Source organism: Perna viridis, chromosome 10 (genome assembly GCF_037379345.1).
Source record: "Perna viridis isolate PV_CMFRI_1.1 ecotype Kerala chromosome 10, ASM3737934v1, whole genome shotgun sequence".
Taxonomy (NCBI): domain Eukaryota; kingdom Metazoa; phylum Mollusca; class Bivalvia; order Mytilida; family Mytilidae; genus Perna; species Perna viridis.
In genome coordinates, this window is record NC_142454.1 from 4029979 (window position 1) to 4052371 (window position 22393).

Here is a 22393-nt window from a genome sequence, read left to right on the forward strand (position 1 = left end):
GATACAAATAAATAATTACAGCGAAACATAAACCAATGTATGAAACTAAGATGGTTTGAGAAATCGCATGACTTTACATTCAACACCATATTCAGTGACAATGTTAGATACATTTCAGTAAAGGGCAGCAGAATGACAAACCTCAAATACCATAGGAAAACCTATTCTACCACAACAACTCTGTCTTAAAGATATTAACCAACACAGGAATAATTCTGAAATTAACTTACTTAACGTGACATTGCTGTAGGAATTTGGTAACAAGAACCACACGACAAGTGTTAGTAACTGAACTTCAGTATCCCACTGAACAGGTGCTTGGAAGTTGTTATTTTTGTAAGGACATGTACATGCATGAAACAACTATATAACTAAAAACATAGATACCTTACTTGATACATACTAAAAAAATAAAAAAAAACAAAAAACAAACATGATGTCCCCTGGTCATCTAAAAATGTGACCAAAAAAATTCAAAAATCAAATAAGTAAAACTAGCATTGTGGAATTTGCCTGATGTTTCTCACAATCACATAAAATTCATTGCATTTGCAGCTTAAATGACACAACTGAATAACTGATTCTTCAAATCATTTCTGAATTTACAGTACATGTACTAATATGGAGTAGGCACTACCCATAGAAGCAAGCACCATGAGCTTCATGTTACTTAAATTTCATGTTATCATTACAAGCAGCTCTAGTTATGTCTTTTTAAGTTTAAATGGGTCTGGTTAATAGTTGGTACAGATTCTGTAAGTAAAATGTTTCTCCACAGATTGCGGAAATAGTTGACACATAACCTGTAAAGTAAACGAACCTTAAAGGAACTGACAACATAAATTTCAAAAAGACAGAGAATGTTTGCCTTCACTATCCTAGAAAAGCTATGCTTTGATCTAAAAAAAAAAAACACAATTAGAACTATATTTTTCTCTGAGATACACTTGACTTTACATGTAAATGTTCTTTCCAACACACTGAACTTTTCCCAAATATTCATTTCTTTTAATTAGAAAAAAAAATAGAAAATGCGGAAGACTATCAGAAAAGATAATGTTATTTTTACTGAAATGTAATCTTTAACAAGAGGCTCTCAAGAGCCTGAATCGCTCACCTGGTTAAATGTTTGCCTTTCAAGGGCAATAGCTCTTCCAAGAAGTTGTCCAACAATTTTGACTCCATGAAGATTTTGATAGGAGTATCATGAGGATCATTTCATCAAACTAAAGTTTCATTCTATCAATTATAGTTTTCAAGATATTGACTGAAAACTGCAATAAATCTTACATGGAGTCGTCTAACAACTTTGATCCCTGGAGACTTTTGTAGGCCTTATCATAAGAATCATTCAGCAATTGAAAGTTTCATTCTATCTATCATAGTTTTCAAGATATAGGCTGAACACTAAAAAAAAGTCATTTCATCTCTCAAGGGCAATAACCATTACATGGAGTCATCTGACAAATTTGATCCCTCAGAGACTTATGTAGGCCTTATAATAAAGATATTTCTGTAATTCGAAGATATTGGCCAAACCTAACGGTTTTGGAGATATATGCAAAAATCTGCTGACTGACCCCTATGTTCTTTTTTTAGTAACGGCAGCCATGTTTTTTAACTGATCAAAACTCCAAACAGTCATTTTGTTAAGGATACCCTAAAAACAAAAATACTAACTTTCATTGAATTCTGTGGAGTAGTTTTAGAAAAGAAGATTTTTGAAAGTAATAACATCAAAAACAAAAACAGCAAAAAACATCCAAAAAGGGCAATAACTCCAACATGGGTCAACAGATTTTCACCAAAATTTGATCACAGATAGATCTCATCATGCTGAATACTTATATCTATGTCAGAATTTGGCTAAACCTAACGATTTTGGAGATATATGCAAAAATCTGCTGTCTGACTCCTATGTTCTATTTTTAGTAACGTTTGCCATGTTTTTTATCTGATCAAAAATCCAAATTGTCATTTGGCGCAGAATACTCTAAGGAACAACCATTATAAGTTTCATGCAAATCTATTCAGTAGTTTCAGAGGAGAAGATGTTTGAAGAAATTGTTAACGACGACAACGGACGCCAAGTGAGCTAATAATACCTTTTTATTTGTTACGTTAAATGAAAAGTTATATTTTCCCTGTAAGAAAAGTAATTTTTTGTTCATTCTGGAACATTACTTTTTTTTTTCATTGGTATATTAGGGAATCTCAAGGAAAAAGATTAATACAAGTAATAACTGTAGAGCTTTGTGATGCAGGTCCAAAGTATATACATGTACTTATATGCTTCCAGATATGTTTTTTTTTTTTTTTTTTTTTTTTAAATGTACAACCACCAAAACAATGTACAGGATTCTGGAACACAGCAACATTGAATTAATAGCATACCAATGAAAAAAACCAGGCAGTCTTGACACATGCATGCCATTTTTTGATCATGCATTAGAAATCACAAACTCATGTTTCCTAAATTATTAATACTGATTTGTAATTAACTTAATGGTAGGAATGAAATAAATTACATAGAATTTAGAAAGCACTATAAACTTTATAATAAAGGAAGAAAATTTTTAAATCAGTTTTTCACCCAAGTGGATTTTTTAGGTAACTTGAAACATAGCAGTATATGCCCAGTCATCCTCTTTTAATACAGAAAAATCCCTGTTCTTTCTGACATCAAAATGAGTTTAACAATACACTGCAAAAAATAAATTTGTGGAACAAAATTTACTTTGTGCCAGGCCAAGATTGAAATTAAATTTGTTACCCTACCAACCCATAAATATTGGCAATACCCAAATAATTTTATAGTCATTCTCTGATATAATTCTTTTTTAGCTTTCAAAGCAACATTTTTCACTTCTAACAAAATCATACGCACTTTGGAAAAAATGTTCTCCCTATCTACCTACCCAAACCCAAGAGCTAGAGCCAGTTAAAGGCAATCATACATTATTTCAAGCAAGGCCCCTCCTAAATAGTTAGATTCTGTCTGGTTTCTACAAGAAAAGGCTCTGAAAAAAGATTTGATGTTCCATTGCTAAACAGTATACTGATAAATACATACCAATTCATTTAGAATGTAAAGTGAATAAACTATAACAATCCATATTTACTAATCATATTTTCTTGATTTTTAGATGTCAAGTTCATCGTCCTTTTGAATAAAATCTAAATTAAGTTTGAAAAAACTTTCCAAAACTACAATATAATGAATGACTCAGAATATATGTCCCTTTGCACTTAAAACTTTGAATTACTAAATCACAGAATGAGAAACAAAGACATTAAACGTTATCAACCTCATCGTGTAACTTCTGATCATTCAAGTAGTGACCCCACATCTTAGGCTTGAATTAGTAATTAGATATTTGTTAATCAATTAATCTCAAGTCAGGATTAAATCCTGCCAAGCATGTCTATAGATAAAACATTTTCCATAAAGAATACGGAATATAAATCAATCACGTTCAAACTGAGCTCGTGTGATCTATACCATTGTTTAAACTCAACTTTGTGTCATTTTTTTCTTAAATGGTAAACAAAACAAAGAATTTTCAGAACCGCACACAGACTGACTCATTAGGATAAATATCTATAGATTCTGTAGATATTGAACAAAATTGGATCTTTATCTTATATTTCAAAATTTAAAAAAACTTTTAAGATACATGGTTTTGTTGTTCTGTCACACAATCTACAAGTTAAACAATTTACATGTGTCATTAGTCTCACTGTGTTTGAATGGCACACAATTTAAGATAGGTTTACAAATACCTGAACCTCAAAATCACTCTAGGTGATGGTTTTGACAAGATTTGTTTTAAGATGCTAAACATAAGAACATTTAATTTGTTATGTCGAAGTATTGTGCATTTTAAAATGTAAGAGATATAAAGAACTACCAATGTAATGTATATTATGTATATTTAATTCATGAACCAATCATGAAAAAATAATCTGATGTTACAGAGAAATGACACAACCAAACAGGAATATGAAACTACCAATTCCCCTATTACTAACCATAATTCAAAGATTTCAACTTTTTTTGACATCAATATGTAAACTTATTTTTTTACCAAACCTTGAACTAAACCCATTGATTCATAGACACAGTAACAACTAGTATCAATTAGCAGGAGATCTGACAATTATACTTCATAATCACATCAAATCAATTTTTAATGGAATCATCTTTTATGCAACATCACTGAATCATACCTGTGATTTGACACCGTTTAAGGCAAAAAGTTATATACAAACCTTTTTTCTACAAATTAGCATATGTATATATGTAGCCTGTAGAGTTGTACCTATTCACACCTGTAATTAGCATGTCATTCATGATAATCGTTAGATTATAATCAAAATCACCCTTTTGTAATTGGTGACACTTTCCGTTTCAGGTAATCATCACACCTGTCCATGTGTAATGAGTTTGTCATTGGCAAAATATCACCTTATAATCATTACAAATTTTGAAATCAACCACTAATCTGGCTTAAGTCTAATATATTTGTACTTGGGTTTTCTCATTAATAAGAAGACTATGAACCTTCTATATTAAGTCACTGATGTAACTGTTTAGCCAAATGTTGCACACATCAATAGAACACAGTGCATACAGCATCCTATTAAAAAGTGCATTTCAGGGACCATTTTGAGCCATGATCACTTTCTTATTATATGCCAAATTGTCATCTTCAGACTGAGCACAACAGACTTAACCAAACATCTTAAAAGAGTGTTGAAAGTCATACCATCTCCATTGTGTCCTTGTGGTGAGGCAGAACAAGATACAATCCACATCCTACAGAAATGTAAGAACCATCAGGCATTGAGACAACAGAAATGGCCACCACCTTCCAACAACAATCCACAAAAAGCTATATGGAACAGTGGATGCCTTAGAGAAGACCGCCAGATTGTGAAGGAAACAGAAATCAATGTTTGAAAGCAAACAACAAGCAGGAGATATGATAAAACAGGACTAACTAAATGGTCCATTAAATCTCCTTCTCAGGTAACAGGTACGATTTGGTTTTATAGTTTTGACTGCACTATCCATCAATTAAGACATACATTTATCTGTGTGGTCACAAAATAAAGTAACGATTTTTGAAGTTCAAAGTTTCACATCTTAGTAGGAATATTGGTTGCCACCTTGCAACAAAATATTTGCATTTTATTCATTTACATTTACTTGGCTTATCCAACACTAGCAGCATATCAATTTTTCATTTACGTAGCTAGGTTTATGCAAATTTCAATATTCCAATTTCTAGTAAGACATTTTAGAAACTAATTAAACCAAGCTCAAAAGTATCAAGGAACACATTTCAGTAGATCTAACTTGTGCTCTGAATTTTCCATACCTATTCATACCCACATTACAGTATTCCAAAAAATCAACAGAGAATTGAAAGTATCTTTTAAATAAAATTACATTGTTATACAACATAAGTAATGACCTGACATTCCTCATACAAAGCCAAGTCAACACATCAAAGCTATACATTTAACTTTAAACTATTGAATCCATAAATAAGTACCATCGATAAACATCCAAATCAATTCTATCTTGTAGCTAAGTATTACTAATTGCCCAGTTGTAGAGAAAATTACAAGCCCCGCCATTTCTCAATTTCACAAGTTTTTTTTTTAATCCAAACTTTGACCTCTTCAGACCAATTATCATATAGAACAACATCTTGAAAAATTCACAAACTTCAGTCAACTTCAAAGGTTTTATACTATCTGTTTTATCTTTCTCCATCCTGTTGATTATGCAGTATTAAGTTTAAGACCAAAAGTATGGAAGCCCACAGCACCCACTTATTCAAATATTGATTGAGTTTTCTCTTTTAAAATGGAACAGCCCATCTAAAATTGAAACCATTATTTCGCATAAAGAAATACTAGGGTTGAAAAAACAGAATACTTAGGAATTTTTTCATAAAAAAACCCTTAAACTATTCCTAAACACAAATTAGACCTGACCCAAATTGTGGAAAATCAATTTTTTTTTTCAATAGAACATATCTTGGCCCTTAAAACTTCAACACAATATGTAACATTACATTGTAATTACTGCACCATGACATGTGGTTCAGGTAACAATATAAAAAAAGTATATTAATCATAATTTCTTACTAGTCAATTAAAATCAAAATAATTCCATCAAATTTTTAACAGGAAAATATACGAGTGCTAAAAACCTTAGTTTTCATTAAGAACAACCCCCTCAGCAGTCATGTGGTAGGTTGCTCCTTTTAAGAGGTGTTTGGTCCTTGATTTGATCCCTGGGCCACATCAAAAGAAAAAGAAACAGATATGGTTTAACACAACAAATGCACCATCGTATAACCTCTATAAAAATAGCTGATACGTAGAAATCACCAAAAGGTCTTAAATAAGTGTAAACACACCATCAAGTAAGCTCTGAAAGGCCCTGACAATAAAAAGTAATAAAATCCATGGCAACAGAACGATGACACTCCAGACTTTTTCAAATATATAGGAGGTCACTGCTTTTCTGTCAAACATGGGATATATAGGAGATGTAGTGACCACTGGATGGCTAGGAGTTAGCCTAATGAGTCTGACTGGAGTCCTACCCTTAAGTGCTGTTGGGTCTATGAGCTAGCACAATAAAAATCTTAACTGATGTATCCAACTAGTACAGAACAGTATCTATTAGACATATCAAATGTTTTACAGTCCTGAATAGCATAAATAATCTGCAATGGAGTGTAAAACAATAATCAATCAATCAATTTCATTCAGACTCTTCTAATGATAATAATTCTAAAGTAAAGTTCATTCACAAGCAAATTTATCAGTTTTCAATCTGTTTTACTGCCTAATATTGTCTGTCTTAAACTTATCTGTTATTTCCAATAACAAAGCGTAATCAAGGGAACCAAGGATATAGCGGTAATCAAAAGAATGTAATCCAGGGGCAAAGACCAGACATGCAAAACAGACATACACAACAAAGAACATAAAGTAACTAAAATCATACATACAAAGTAACAAAAGCAAATGAGCAACTTGGACTCCACTAAAACCTGGGAGCATGGACCAGGTGCACCAGTAGGGTAAGCGTCCTCTGCTTTTCTAGAAACACCTATATTTCTAGAAAGGGGGCATTGAATGTTTCATTGAGACTAAACAAAGTTATATCAAATTGACTGTGAAGCCACTGATCAACAATATAATGACAATTTTTACAATAGACCATAACTATAGTGCTCCCTGTGATATTTTCTGACTTCTAAACTGCTGTGATTCTTCATATATTTCAAGAAAGAAACAATAATAGTTTTCATATTAGTAGATGGCACATTTAAAATCTACAGTAGAGACTTATAAGCCTAACAACTCTCAGATATATATTGTATCTGCTAATGGGTTCATATCATATATACTGCCATCTTGAAATATATGTCGATTCTCAAGATTGCTAAATAACCACATTATGTCAGATATTACTTTCCATACATTTCTCTTTTTTTGTAAATGAATTATTTTTGTCAAAGTAAATATCAATATGATCTAAAAAAAAAAAACCATCCTCCTTTATTTCAACTGTTGAAAAATTTAATCAGTAAACCAAGATTTTTTTTGTCACTTAATGATATGTTCTGTTTTCATGTCATAAAAACCAATTGTTGAACAACAAAGCCAAAGATCCAGCGTTGTCTTGTCAAACACTAATTTAAGTTGTGAATTTCTGAACATTTTTGGCTATTGTCGTCAGTAGCAATTCATAGACAAAATACAATGCAAGTAAATAACCACTTAACTTTATCTTAGTTCCACCAGTAGGGGACATAGAAGAACCAGACAAAAAGAGTTATCAATAAAGTCATAATGATAGGGGTTCACAAAGTTTTTATGCAAGTAATATTTTCTTCACAATAGCTTTCTTTGAATCATTCAAATAGATATTGAATTGACTATTTTTATTGAGTATTATGGAGGAGAAAGGGGGCATTGGATGTTTCATTGAGACTAAACAAACACAAAACTCCTTGTTCAAACACCTTTCTCATGCTTTCTTTGTGCTTAACTTTAGTTTTTATTGCAGAAAACTGACTTGAAGCAACTTTTAGGTTGCACCAAGCTTCCACAAGTAGATCCTCAAAATTTCACGAGAACAATTACTCATATTCATATTAGCGGAAATTCTGATAAATGGGCGTAAAACATACTTCTAAAGTTTTATTTTTTATTTCTTTGATGAATTAATCATCTAATAACTTTTTTCTAATCATACTATCATTGAAGTGGGTATATTATATCAATGCTATGTATGGTTATGGAATTTCAATTCAAATATATATTATATAATATAGCTACAGATTTTCACTTGGTTTAGGAAAATGTGGTGAATACTTAGATTTGAAATGCACAGAAACTAATATGATATAAATTGCCTTGCAATATCTGATTTAGACAGGTTTTCTGGTATCTTCAGGGTCAGATGATTGGATTAACTGTCCTGGTTTGTGACACTTCTTGATAAAGCAATACTATCAATATCAACCGTTTCACTGACACTGTATCATTACAAAATGTCAGATTTGTATTCACATATTCATTTTGTCTCATGAATTACTAGAAAAAGAAAAAGGAAAAAGGTAAAAAAAAGGGAGATAACTTATTGAAATTCCTTGTTCAATTTTAATTTTGTAAAAACAAATATAATCAGAGGTCATACCACTTGAGAAGTTGAAAATAAACAAACTAATTACCTAATTCATTGTATCAGCTAATAGTCAATTAATCTCCCTATTGTTGATCTATTCAAGTATGTGACATTTGCTGGTTCTCAATTCTATTCCTATGGACTATTGATAATTGCTGAATATACTTTAATTTCTGCTTTATTCAAGTTTGTTGACATGAACTCAAGTATGTTGTAACCCAAATGCTCTTCTTATTTTAATAAATTGGCCAACACATCTCATATAGTGTACACACTTCTCAAAAGGGCTTATATCTAAGTTAATAAAATGTTTCATATCATGTTCTTAATATGTTTATGTAAAAGTTTTGGTGAACTTTAGTCCCCTATCATGGCAGGATGTTTCTTACCATATCACAATGGCCCCAAAATAAGTAAGAAATCAGGAAAACTATAGAGATACTGTGAGCAAAGCTCAAATATACCCACTGCTACAAATGGAGGTATATGTAAATCACTTTAAATCAAATATTTCCCTTTATATTTCAGTAATAGTAATTACATTACTTCATGCACATCTATGTATAATGCCAAACCTCCCTATACAGTTTCATCAAAATTTCTTGAATAGTTTTGAAGGAGTTGCACTTACATTACAAGAAATTCGAAGACGCCAACAGATATGGTGTTGCCTACAAACCCCAAAATTGGTGTGTAGGGGGCTGTGAGAGGGAGGGGTTTACACTAAATGAAACTGTTCTACAGAATCAAAGAGTTACTCCAGAGAACAGGAAATAATGCATGACTCAGACTGAGGTTACTCAAGAGAACTGGAAAAAATGTGTGACTCGGAGTCAATTTTCTTCAGAGAACAGGAAATAATGTGTGTCAGAGACTGTGATTTCTATGGAGAACAGGAAATAATGTGTGATTGAGACTGAGGTTACTATTTAGAACAAGATAAAATCTGTGACTGGGATTCAAATTTCCAAAGAGAACAGGAACAAATGTGTAACTGAGACTGAGGTTACTCCAGAGAACAGGAAAACTGGGACTCAAATCTCAATCAGGAAATAATGTATGAGTGTGACTGAGGCAACTCCTGAGAATAGGAAATTACAGTAATATGTGACTGGGACTGATATTACTCTAAGGAATAAGACACATTCTGTGACTGGGGTTACTCCATAGAACTGAGCAAGAGACAGAAATCATGGAAAAAAATGTGCTAAAAGTAGAAACCAAAATTCAAACCATTCCATTTATGTTCCAATGCCTACAAGCTTATGAAAATTAGAGAAACTGAAATTTTAAACGGTGTTTGGAAAATCCCTGGATCAGATAATCAATACTGCCCATTACCATAGTTAGAGTACCAACACTTATACATGTAATAATTTGTAATTGATTAAAACATTTATTTTTTAATATTGCACACATTTAAGTTTTTATACTATGCACTGAGCTTGACTAAACTCTAAACTGAATACCACACTGGAGTATCTTCCTCTGAATCAATTAAACTCAGCATGCTAATTTTACATCATATTCAGGGACATTTCACAGACTGGAACACCGTGAAATTATATTTGGTTTACTGGATCAAAGTATTCTATCCACTGAATTGGGTTTAAATAGAATAAAGTTATTCTATATTTCATTCACAAAATAGGAATAGCAAGAAAGTAAATTCAGAGTAATTTAGTCCATTGGTGTACTGAATGGGTTCTAGTACTTCCTCTTGTGGTATTTTTTTCATTTGACACAGCACAATTGTTTAAAACTCCATAATTCAACATGGCTCATAATGTTATGTATATTTACAACATGATTTTACAATCATATGGCAGACAATAATGTAACAGAAAAACATGAAGTTGCAGATGTTGCACTAGATAAACCTCAACATTGACAAAAACCAAAATCACATTCAATGTATAATAAAAAATCTCCTATCTATATAAAGCTGTATACTAAACTTGATATCAATCAATCCAGAGGGAGCCAACATTTGCATGACAAACAAATCTTAAACATTCTATAGTGATAATGTGAAAGTCACACAAACAGGCAGTTGATATCTGACAGTAACCAAAGTAGCTTACAATGTATGCCCCATCCATTAGGCAAATAAAGCAACATCCCAAAGTCAGTCTATATAATGGTGATGGAATTTAGCTGGATGGACAGGCTGATTCCAATATACCACCCATTCATCGCGATGGGGGTATAATTATGTATTGATAAAGGAAGGTACTCTAACAATCTAACAATTGGACTCCAATAAATTTTCAGGAACAAAGAATATATTTCCCCTGGACATTCCCCCTTCCAGTATATACCAGTACCTAAATAACAGAGCACATTAAAAAAGAGACAGAATAGATATAAAGTATTATGACAATATACTGAGACAAATTTTCCAGTCAACAAATGTGATTCTTCCAGCTCCAACATAAATGGGCAAAATAATTCTAAGATTTGTCCATATAATGATTAAATCAGAGAAATTAGAAAAGTTACTTGTTTAATCATTCATATTATAAATACAGGAGTTCAAATTTCATTCTTGACTTTTCCAAGTTTTAAATCAACAGTCCACTTAAAAAGAAAAAAGTCCTCAATAAAATGTAAATGAAAAAGTACTGAAGGTCAAGGACCTAAGTTAGGAAAATTTCAAAGGTCCAAGGTCAGCAATTAAGGGCCTGGACATTGACAACCAATTACTGGAACCCTTGGAATTGTAAGCTTCATGTATAGAGACAGGTCTAGATGAAAAGAACAGGGCATGACAGATGGAAATCTATAATATATTTCATTACTTTGTAATATTTTGTCATTCTAATGTATCTCTTTCATCTCTAACATTTATCTGTAAGCTCTAGTGATATAGGGATTTCGTAAACAGCATCAATAATTGATGAATCAAAAAAAGTAATATTTTGTAATATTATGTTATTACTAATCTCTTTAATGATGATATCATCACCCACAAGTGAGCCTCTCTTTACAATATGTATCACGATCCAGTTCCCTTTATGGCCCTTGTGCCAGTAGACTTCAGAGAAAATATGAATATAAAATTGATTTGTGCCATTTTATATCCAACCAATTCTTGATCTGAATCAAAAAGAAATGTAAAACTTTCTATCAGAGTTCTTCTCATTTCTATCCACCATATCGTTCTACTCATCTTGTTAACCTCATAAATCCCATTTAAAATATTTCAAAGTATTTTATCATCCTGAAATCTTCATTAAAGAGAAACCATAAAAGTCAAATTAAAAGAGAAATTCATTTTCTTTGACACCATGCTTCAAAGACTTTATCAATTAGGATTTAAAGAAGTCAATTTTTCAGTTTTTGCAATCTATCAACCTTTATAGTACATTGTATTTCTATATCTACTGACATAAACTTACAGAGCTATGAATTGATTCTATTTTCTAGATACTTTTGTAGCTTAAAAAAGTAATTTGAACAAAGGTACTGCTACAAAAGCAAAGCTAATTGTGAATTTGTAGGAAAATATGATTCCTAATCAAAGCTGTTAAATGGGAAGGAGGATAACCCATTTTAGGGTTTTATAAAAAGGATTGAATATGTTCTAACTGAAAATAAAAGGCTTATTCAATTCAATGCTGCAGAAATTATAACTAATGTAAAAATACAAAAAATTAACGACTACAAGGGCTACAAATCTTATAATCAACTTAAGTTTGAAAATATTCTTAACTTCTACGCATTACATACATGCTGAGAAATTTAAAGTGTCAGAAACAGTTAAGAATGCTCCCATAATTAAGTAATTTCCTCAAGACTTATGGATTCAGGGCCTGGTGTCCATGTTTATGAAACAGCAACCCCAGTTATAAAAATCTGAGAAAAAAATAATAGGCCAATAGTCTTTTAACACTGGGGAGGACTTCTACTAGAAGTCAAGAAGATGAGATATAAAATTCACAGCACTTCCAATTACATCTGGACAAAAGAGTGCACCCATCTGATAGTAAAAAAAAACATGATAAAAGATCAATATTGCAAGACAGATTTAAATCAATGCTGAGATTTGGATCATTAAAGTAACAGGTGGCAACAGATAGTCATCTTTATAATTAGACAGATCAATTAAAACCTACTCAGTTTATAGGAAACAGATTTTAGAGTTTGATCTATACACAATATCATTTAAAAAGATGTTTTCTTTTTATTATAAATAAACAATTTATTCAAATGTAACAAAAGGGTTGAAATGTAAATGCCAACATAGCAAATCCTATTTTCCATACAAGTGGTAGGAAGTGAATACTAACACCTGTAAATACATTTTAAATTGGCTCACAGGTGTAACCCTTCTTACAATAAATTTTCATTAAAATCTGTTGAACAGTGACATAAATACATATAGATACATGAACAGACAGACAGACGGAAGAAAAAACATATACTAAATATAATTTTTTTATATATTGATAAGACTGACAACATTGTAGTATATAAACAGTTACATACAAATTCTATATATTCAAGCTGTAATTAGTTTAAATAGAGATGTTAGGCATTAACAGAGAATATCTAACCAGAGCACTCTGGGGCAGGAGTTCAGGATTTGTCAATGGATGGTACACCCAAAACAAAAAAAACTTGAATTGTGCATTTTAATTCTATAAATTGACCAGTTATATAAAAAAAATCCTTAAATATCATTATTAAACTAGTGAAAAGGATAACAATTCTTGTATACAGATATAATAACATTACAAATATTTTAACATAATAATTAAAACTGTTTTGTACATAAATTTATAGTACCGTTTCAAATCCATCTCAAATCTGTCAAGGTAATCAGTATTTAAAATGTTGAATGCTGATAAGATCTCCATGTCAAAAATCAACAATGCCAAGTTCTTATAATTAAAAAATAGTGAAAGTTTTTGAAGGGCATTGGCAAGAAGTCAAATACACAAAGTGCTAGCTTGATAGAAATGTTAATTGTTAATATTCCCCTCTCATTAGTCTAAAAATACAATTAATTTCACATTCAATTTCTTTTACATAAAAAAGTCAAAATAGAAAAACAGATGCCTTGCCTTTAGTTAAGATAAGTTATGTAATAAAATATGAATATATTATTCAATAAGATTATGAAATATAAGTAGATATTGACAAAACTGGGACCAACTATCTGCTCACAGTCATTTCTTTGGGTGTGTGGGTAGGATGGAGTTTTATGGATAACAAAGGCATTTATCCGGTATACAAAAAAATGAGCTGCACCTAACACACCTGCTTTATCACACAAACTTACAAACAAAATGTAAATTCAATCATAAGAAAAGACACAGCAAAAAAAAATTGTAGCAATAAGACCTAATTTGAAAATGCAAATTTTGTTTTAATTTACTAAAGAGTCACTTACTGATTTCGTAGGATTCCTGTATTTTATACATCTAATGTATCAATCTGTAATACATACTGATGTAGACAGCCCTACATAACAGCCTAGGTAGAACTAGAGAGTTCACAGATACCTCAGCATTTCACATATATAGTCCCTATTAGGAAGTGTAAAGTAGTGATAACACATGGACAGAAAAGGTTTTATACACTGTAATCAAAAGTGTTCTTTACTTCATGGCTCAAAACATGTTATTTAGTTTTGTTAAGATTTCATAAAGCATTCAAAAGGAAATCAAAAGTAATACACAGATGGACAGACATGAAGATCATTACAGACCAAGACTCTTATGAAACAGGAGAATTGTTAGTCTTGGTAGTTGCACAATGTTAAATATTTTACAAGATGTTGACATGCACAGATATAAAACATTTTGCACTTACAAAGTCAAGATAATGGGATTGTAAAATAATTTGCTCTGACAGTTCAATACCAATGTGTCCTTCATATAAATACAGAACTTTATCACACGAAAAAAGAATCTGTAATTGCAACAACACTATATTGTTAGCTACAACTTGAATTCCTTAATGACTGGCCTAACATGCATTGACTTCAATGTATGTCCTATATAAACTTACTTTATTTGACAGGTACTCTTATTAAACAAGTAACTATACCACATCTTGTATGTATGCAAGCCCATTTGTAAACTGGCTCTCATCCTTGATCACACGCTCAGCTTATTTTTAACTCAGCATTTTATATCTTAAAGCTGTCTTGCACCAGTAGTTTAGCCAACTCCTTGGTGGGTTTGATTCAGGCTACAAAAGACCTTTTATTAATGTTTTAACCATGGACAAGTATTTAAGGTTATACCTAAATAGTTTGTAACAGTAAGGGTATAATTACACATGTGCTTGTACAGGTCATTAGCTCTCATTTACATGTCAACAGCATCTATCTGTTTTATTATTATACCAATTCATCACAAAAAGAAACTAACTCTTATAACCTGATCCTTTGCTAAATAGAGATGGTATGGTTAAGCTCAACCAGTTACCCTTCAACATGAAGAAGATTGAACAAATTTGACATTTATAACTCAAAAGTACAAAACAACTGGTGAGAATTTTTTTAATTAAAAAATCATAGCTTATAAATGTGACTTATTTTCTTTATAAATTACTATATCTGTTGTTGATGAATAGTGTGATTACCAATCCCTGGTCCAATCAACTTTGCTGTAAGGTTCAAAGTCATTAAAAACATGATTTTACCTCGGCAACTTCTATTAAAAACAACTTCTCAATCTGATGGTAAGAGACTTATATTACTTACTGCCCAGATTGATTCCATGCTGTAAAATATCAAGAAAAAAAAAGCAACTTAAAAACAAACAAAATGTTGCAAATTTACAGTATATCAGATTTAGTTAAATACATTTACATATGTATACATGTACTGTTAAAGTACTATAATTCATGGATACCAATATTCGTAGATAGGAAAGAAAAACAAGTTCGTGGATTCTTAAATAGTGGTTTTGAGGTTTTCAGTGAACACATCAATGGAAATCTCCTTTTCGATAACTAATGAAAACCACAAAAATTGGTACCCCACCAACAACAGTACTTTCACAGTATGTAGTTTTTGGATATTATCATCCATAATCAACTTAGTATATTTTGGCTGAACAGGGATTGACACAAACAGTAGACTGGATAGTCCTGTGCCACCCTATTTAAGAGAATACTACTTGAAAATGTTCATGATAGTCCTATGGACTATCTAAATTTTGCCTTATTTTTTATAAGATCTAAGAACAGAACCGTCATAACCATCTACAGACGACCTGTCTTACCTCCTGAAGTAATCCTGTTGACCACCAAACAAATGAAGCCAATGTCAAACCCTGCTAAAGATGATATGCATACAAGGTGAAATAAATCAATAAAATAAAAAAAACTTTCTCTTAGTTCAGGGTTTGTGTATTGGACATCAAAGTAATAGCAAGTTGTAGAAAAAAAAACATATATAATTTTACACATGGTTAACATGAAAATTGGTACAATAATGTACTGTATGTATCAATAATGTACTGTATGTATCAATAATGTACTGTATGTATCAATAATGTACTGTATGTATCAACTGCTCTTTGTACATCAAGACTTAGGCCAAAAAAAATATGTTCATTTCTTGCTACCCTAACTACCCTATTTTTTTGCCCTTATCCTAAACATTTTATGGCCATTTTTGGCTCAAGCACTGTTAAAATCTAGATTGTTTTTCATTAACTCAAAATAAAATGTTTTTGAAAAATAAAGAATCACCCTTCTTACATGTATCTACCCTATTTTTTCTTGCTGGTGACAAGAAACCAGATTATTATAATTATTATTGACCTTATTAGAACTTATAAAACATTTCAGCATTATGGAAATTCAAGGTATTGTTGGGGGTCGGTGCTTTCTTTAGTGCTTAATTTAAGTCCAAAAGATAAGTCATAATTGAAATTTTCTTATGTTTTATTGAATTGCTGTATTAATTTTTCCAACAGCAACTTCCCAGAAATTAAGTTTGATTCACAATTAAAATTCAAAAGAGTGAATTTTAATAACTAGTACAATATAATTACCCTGTTGCACTTTAGAAATGATAAAAACACTGCAACAATTTCAGCTTTCTGTTCCCTAAAAGTAAAAGCATCAGTTTCCATTTAATAACGATGCCATGGGGTTCAGTCTGATCTCAGAAGTAACAGTGACGTTCTTGAGATAAAATCATAAGTGAAAAGATGGTTAACCTTATCAGACATATCTATTAAACACCTTGGTTTATAAAAGTCAAAACTTTCACCTCGAAAATGTCACCCTGCCCTGGTGACACAGGCCTCTATTACACGCAGTCAAGCTAACTTGACAAGATTTTATCTTTCATCAGAGACCTACCCAATTCCATACAATAAACTAATAGCTATTTACATTAATCAGACCTTAGTGGTTAGCCCACACTGAAGATACTGTCAAATCTTTAATCAAAGAAGACTTCGGGAACAGGACCTGGTTTTAGTTGACTTTCATGTTTGAATAGCCCTGAGACCAGAAATTGATAGGAAATCTTGATATAAAGCTTTCTATAGAACCTAGTAAGTTTTAATGCTTTCCTCTATAAAATATCTAAAGCTATCTCACAGACAACAGTAATGCATTATCCATGTTGGTACATGTACTACAAATAAATTGCTATCAGTCACTGTGGCAGATCAAGATATCTAAAAAAAAAAAGGGGATTTTTTTTTCTCAGGGAAAAAGAAAACAAGAGTTACCTTCATTTTGTTTCCTTTTTTTTTTAGCCTTTCTAAAAGCTGTTCATGTTTTGATTTTACACTAGATTAAAATTAAATGTATAATTCAATTAAAGATTCTGAATTTCATATTAAGAGGGCTCAGGCCAAAAGGCATCCCATTTGACATAAACACTGGGATATAAGGACTTAAGATATCTGGTTTACACAGGTTTGCAGTTTATTTATTATTTGGTTAAAATAAATTGCAAAAGCATTGTCAATTGTTCAACACTTTAAAACAAAACAAGACCTATACAGATTGCTGCTTACACAAATCCCCATTGAAGATTTCTTCAACTTTGAAGTGAGAACAAATTTTTTTTCATGAGTGGAGCACAGTCTAGATAGTGAAAAGAGTTCGAATTTTCTCACCATTGAAAGACATTCTAAAGATCCTATGGGGTATTTAAGGACCCATTTACTCTGTAAAGCACTTTAATTCTCATGTGATCTTTATTTAGTTGAAGTGGAACCAACATCTTTTTCCAAAACCCATTGTACGGTTATGTCAGTTATCTGTGATGTCACTGATATTTTCATCAGTATTCAATCAGTGATGAAAAAAAAATCACCATACTAGTATAACCAGAAAATCAGCCTCTAATACCTTTTGTTAAGATTATCAAGATTAATGACAAAATACACAATGCAAATCATCGCCAAATGACTGTAGTTTCCAGAGCCTTTAGATTTGTAAAGCCTGTTAGCATCCTCAACTATCTCTTACACAGCCGCAGGAAAATAGTTCCGTTGGCATTTTCCGTTGAGGTTCAAATACAAACACTTAGGCCCCCTTTAAGTAATTATTCAGTTTAATTCTATGTTATTTAGGCCAATAAACAACTTTTACTTCAAAACTATGTATGCTGTTAACAACGAACCAGTTCAAAAAAGTTTAACTTTAACCTCTGATCATGACCATGCATTAACCAAAAAAAAAACTATGCCTTCACTTTCTATATTTAAGTTGTTTGACACATAATAAACCATTTGATGTTTAACAATGACAGAATACCCTATAAGAGCATAAATAGTTATCAATCCTAGAGAGGAAAATCTGTCCAAGCAAGACCCGACAGAGTAGTCAAGGACATTAACCTCCACAGTCAGAGAAGAAATATAAAGAGGGATCCTGAGCACCACTCGAAAGAGCTGTCTTCACATTTCATACCGGGGAGGATAAAAATATATACAAAAAAGGGGACAGTGATTCAGTCTCTTTTTTGCTCATGTTCAGCAAACTTCTACACAAACTAATATATACCCAACCCCCGAAATCATTTTGATACATCTGACACTCAAAACCTCGGTAGCTCGAACTCCAAGGGACCATTGAAATGTATTCGAGATATCGGGAGTTCGAGAAATTGAAGTTCGTATATTTCCGAATTTTTTTCAGTGTCAGTCGGAGTTCGACTTTATCGTTAGAAATTGCCTACTTCCTACAAAGTTTTGTTAGTTCGTAGATCTTTTTCGTTCACTTTCGGAATATTATGTTGATTTGTGGACATTAAAAATGCTGTGTTCGCTTTTAAAAACGTTCAGAGTTTGAGTTCCTTGGTCAATAATTAATAATAATAATACCGACTTCGGAACATTCTCGAACTTCAATCAGTGTTATGTTAAAGATCAAAACTACCTAAATAGTGATGACTTAAATTTTACCTGTAATTAACTAAAATGACACTGATTACTGATAGGGTTTCAGTTTTTCACACCTTTTATTACCCAAGCTGACAAAATTGCTGACGAATTCGAGTTAGTGAGGGTTGTTCTCCAAGATTGATTACCGAACGGACCGACTAGTCAGTTCAAGCATTTGAGAAATCGAAGTTCGAGAAATCCAAGGTTATTTATATTGATTATATAGGAGAAAATTTTGGTACTTTGAATTGTGTTTGAGAAATCCGGGGTGTTCGAGCCATCCGAGTTCGAGCGAGTGAAGTTCGACTGTATTTCAAAATAGCAGCATTTATTTGCATTACATCATTATGCTGAAAGGCTACCTTCTACTATTTATGATCACAAAAGAAATTCATATCCCATCATCCTGTGAACGAAAGAGGAGAATTTTTGTGTGATATTTTAAAGAAATATTGAATGTCATTCATAATCAGAATGGTGAATTTAAATCAAAAAGTTCAATGCTAACAATTCAAAACAACATTGTGTTAACATACATTTAAGTTGATCCTGGTTCTTTTCTTTTATCTTATCCCTATATTTGCAATTTGATGATTATTTAAGGCATAAAAATTATAACAATTGGTATAATAGGGTCTGTTCATGAGTACTTTGATTTTTTCTGGTATTGCAAGCCCAGTTGTTTCTCAAGTACATTGAACATGGTTGAGTATTAACCCCTATTTTTTTCAACTCTTTGAAATTTGCAAATGATACTACATGTATTGCCAAAACGTATGATTTGATATCCTATGCAAAGGGAGATAAATCAAAGAACTCCTACCAATAGTAGGCAAAATTAAAAATAATGGTTTATTATTCAAATTTCTTAAAACATTAACATTTTAAGGTCAAGCTCCAAATTACACAGATTATTCAGAAACAAGACAAAATGTGTCCCCAACCAGCCCTAAATTAAACAGTAATAGAATGAAGCACTTTGCCAAGATCTCAAAGGTCTAAACAAAAAGTAAAATCTAGTCATCTCCAATCCATAATCTGAATCATTATTTTTTTAAATTAATACAAATGCTCTCACAAATGTCCCAAAAATATCGTATTAATCTCTGTCATTGGATATTGTTATACTAATCATAATAAGCATTAGGAAGCAAAAGCCAAAACTAACAAAAGTATTGGGATGGTATAAGTTAAAAGCATCATGATCGAAATTAAATCATAGTGAAGGAAATTCAAATAATCATAATGGAAGTCAAACCAGTTTCATCATGAATACATGCTTTAACTTAGCAGTTTAGCTTTCAGTGGATATACTTGTAAATTCCACCATGATTCATGACCCAGATTATGACTTATATCAGTTTAATTGCATCGTGATGCTTTGAGAACTAGATCTATTTCATTATAAAGTGAAAACTGATAAATATAATCATGACAGAAGTTGCCTACGTTACATGTCATTCCATGGCGTTACAGTGAGGCAGGGAAGTGAAATGGGGAACATCGTTTGGATCGGCTTAACCAATTGAATTCCGAATCAAAATTGAATCCTTCTAGAAACAGAGGCGGATTCAGGCGGGAGCGTGCCCCCCACCCTAAAATTTGCAAAGCATGGTTACCACCCCGAGAAACCATACAAAAACTAGCAAATTGTATTTTTTTCCTATGAATTTAGTTAATAAATGATATGATAATTGACATGTTACAACTTTGTAAAAGCATATGCCTATGGTAAGACCTATTTGAAGATGAGGTGGGGCACTTCCTACATGTAAGGTGATGGGACGTGCCGCTGGAAAAGGGGCCATTTTCCAGCTTGCAAATATTTGAATAGGTGGGGAAAACAGTCATTCTTGTCCTATCATTTTTATATTTGTAGAATAAATGCATCCTGATTGTTGTTGTAATACAAATACCAATACAAATAATTTTATTGGCTCCAACACAACAACAATACTTGGTACAGACAATATACGTAACAATTTCAATTATAGTATATTGAGACATTTTATTCTTTCTTATTTCTAAACAGTTCGATATGACATTTTTAATATGTTAACTTTCATTGTTTAGAATTAAAACATTCTTTTTGTAAATTGTTTATTAAAATGTTTAAAGTTAGCAACTATAATCTTATTATCATTTTTGAAGTCTGTTTGATGAGATTTATAATAATCACAATTAAAGTATAAGAAATTTATTTCTTTTTCTATAGAATTTTTATACAGTGGGCATATTCTTTCTATTTCAGGAATATTACGATGTCTTCCTCTTTCATTCATCAGTTGATGCGAACTTATTCTTAATCTATATGTACTAATCATGGATCTATTTTTTACATTGTTTAATTTATCAGTATAAGTTAGTCTCATACCCATTTTGTTGACCCCCCTTTGAAGAATACCATTTAATTGCTTTTCCAATATTTGAATCTTGTTCTTGCAGATACTGGTAATAAGTCTTTGTTTTATTTGTAACAATTTTGCTTTAAGCATACATTGAGTATTTCAAAAGAAGAAAACTAAAACTTGGTGAGTTTAGCCGTCTTTTGATCTTTTATTATATGCCCTAGTGTATCATTATCAAGGGAACGCTCCTTATACATGTATATACAATGTATGGGATTAAACATCACATATGATCGCCGGCGGAGCGATATATTAATGTAAATTTTGCAATGAGAATAACCCGCGGAGTGTTATTTTGGTAGTTATATGTTGAAATGTCTACCTAATGGTTACATAATTTGGTTGCCGACGACCTCTAAGTCAAGTTCAGTCTATAAATAGACTTCCTTGACAAAAATGGTCGATGCCTCATCGAAAATTTTAGAACGTTTTCAAAGCTCATTAGAGATTGTGTTGTAATGTCTTTCCTTTTGAGCCCCGTGCAGGTCCGGGTGTTAAAAGAATAGGCCTGCAGCAGCGCTTAGCTTGTCGTAAAAGGCGACTAAATAGTGCTCAGAACCCTAGCCGGGGGCTAGGGCGCTCTGCCCACAGAGCAACTGGGATGTGTGCCCCAGGTGGTGGAATGGGGTACCCCTGGCGTGTTACATGCTGGGGTTGTCAGGCTATAATACACAAAATCTGACCGCAAACCATAGTGGTGCACCGTGTTTGGAAAGATGCCACGTTCCTCGCACGTTAAAGAACCCTACTGTGGTATTCTCCCGGAGTAGGAACCATAGGGCTCCGCCACAGGAGGCTAAATTGTCCGACCCTACCCACCTCTCCCTATTTTCAGTGGCAATCAAAATTGGTCGACCCCATTGTCCTTGCGTCCCATCCCTATTTCATTT

At 32.1% G+C, this 22393-nt stretch overlaps 1 protein-coding gene across 1 annotated transcript in view; it reads right to left on the reverse strand.

Moving 5' to 3' along the window:
• Positions 1–3188, reverse strand: part of LOC148604194 (protocadherin-11 X-linked-like) — a 43546-nt gene extending 40358 nt beyond the window's left edge. The window contains exon 1 of the mRNA XM_088548588.1: positions 3074–3188. The gene's annotated coding sequence lies outside the window, so the exon portion shown is untranslated. The remainder of the gene's footprint in view (positions 1–3073) is intronic.
• Between the last annotated feature and the right edge of the window lie 19205 nt (positions 3189–22393).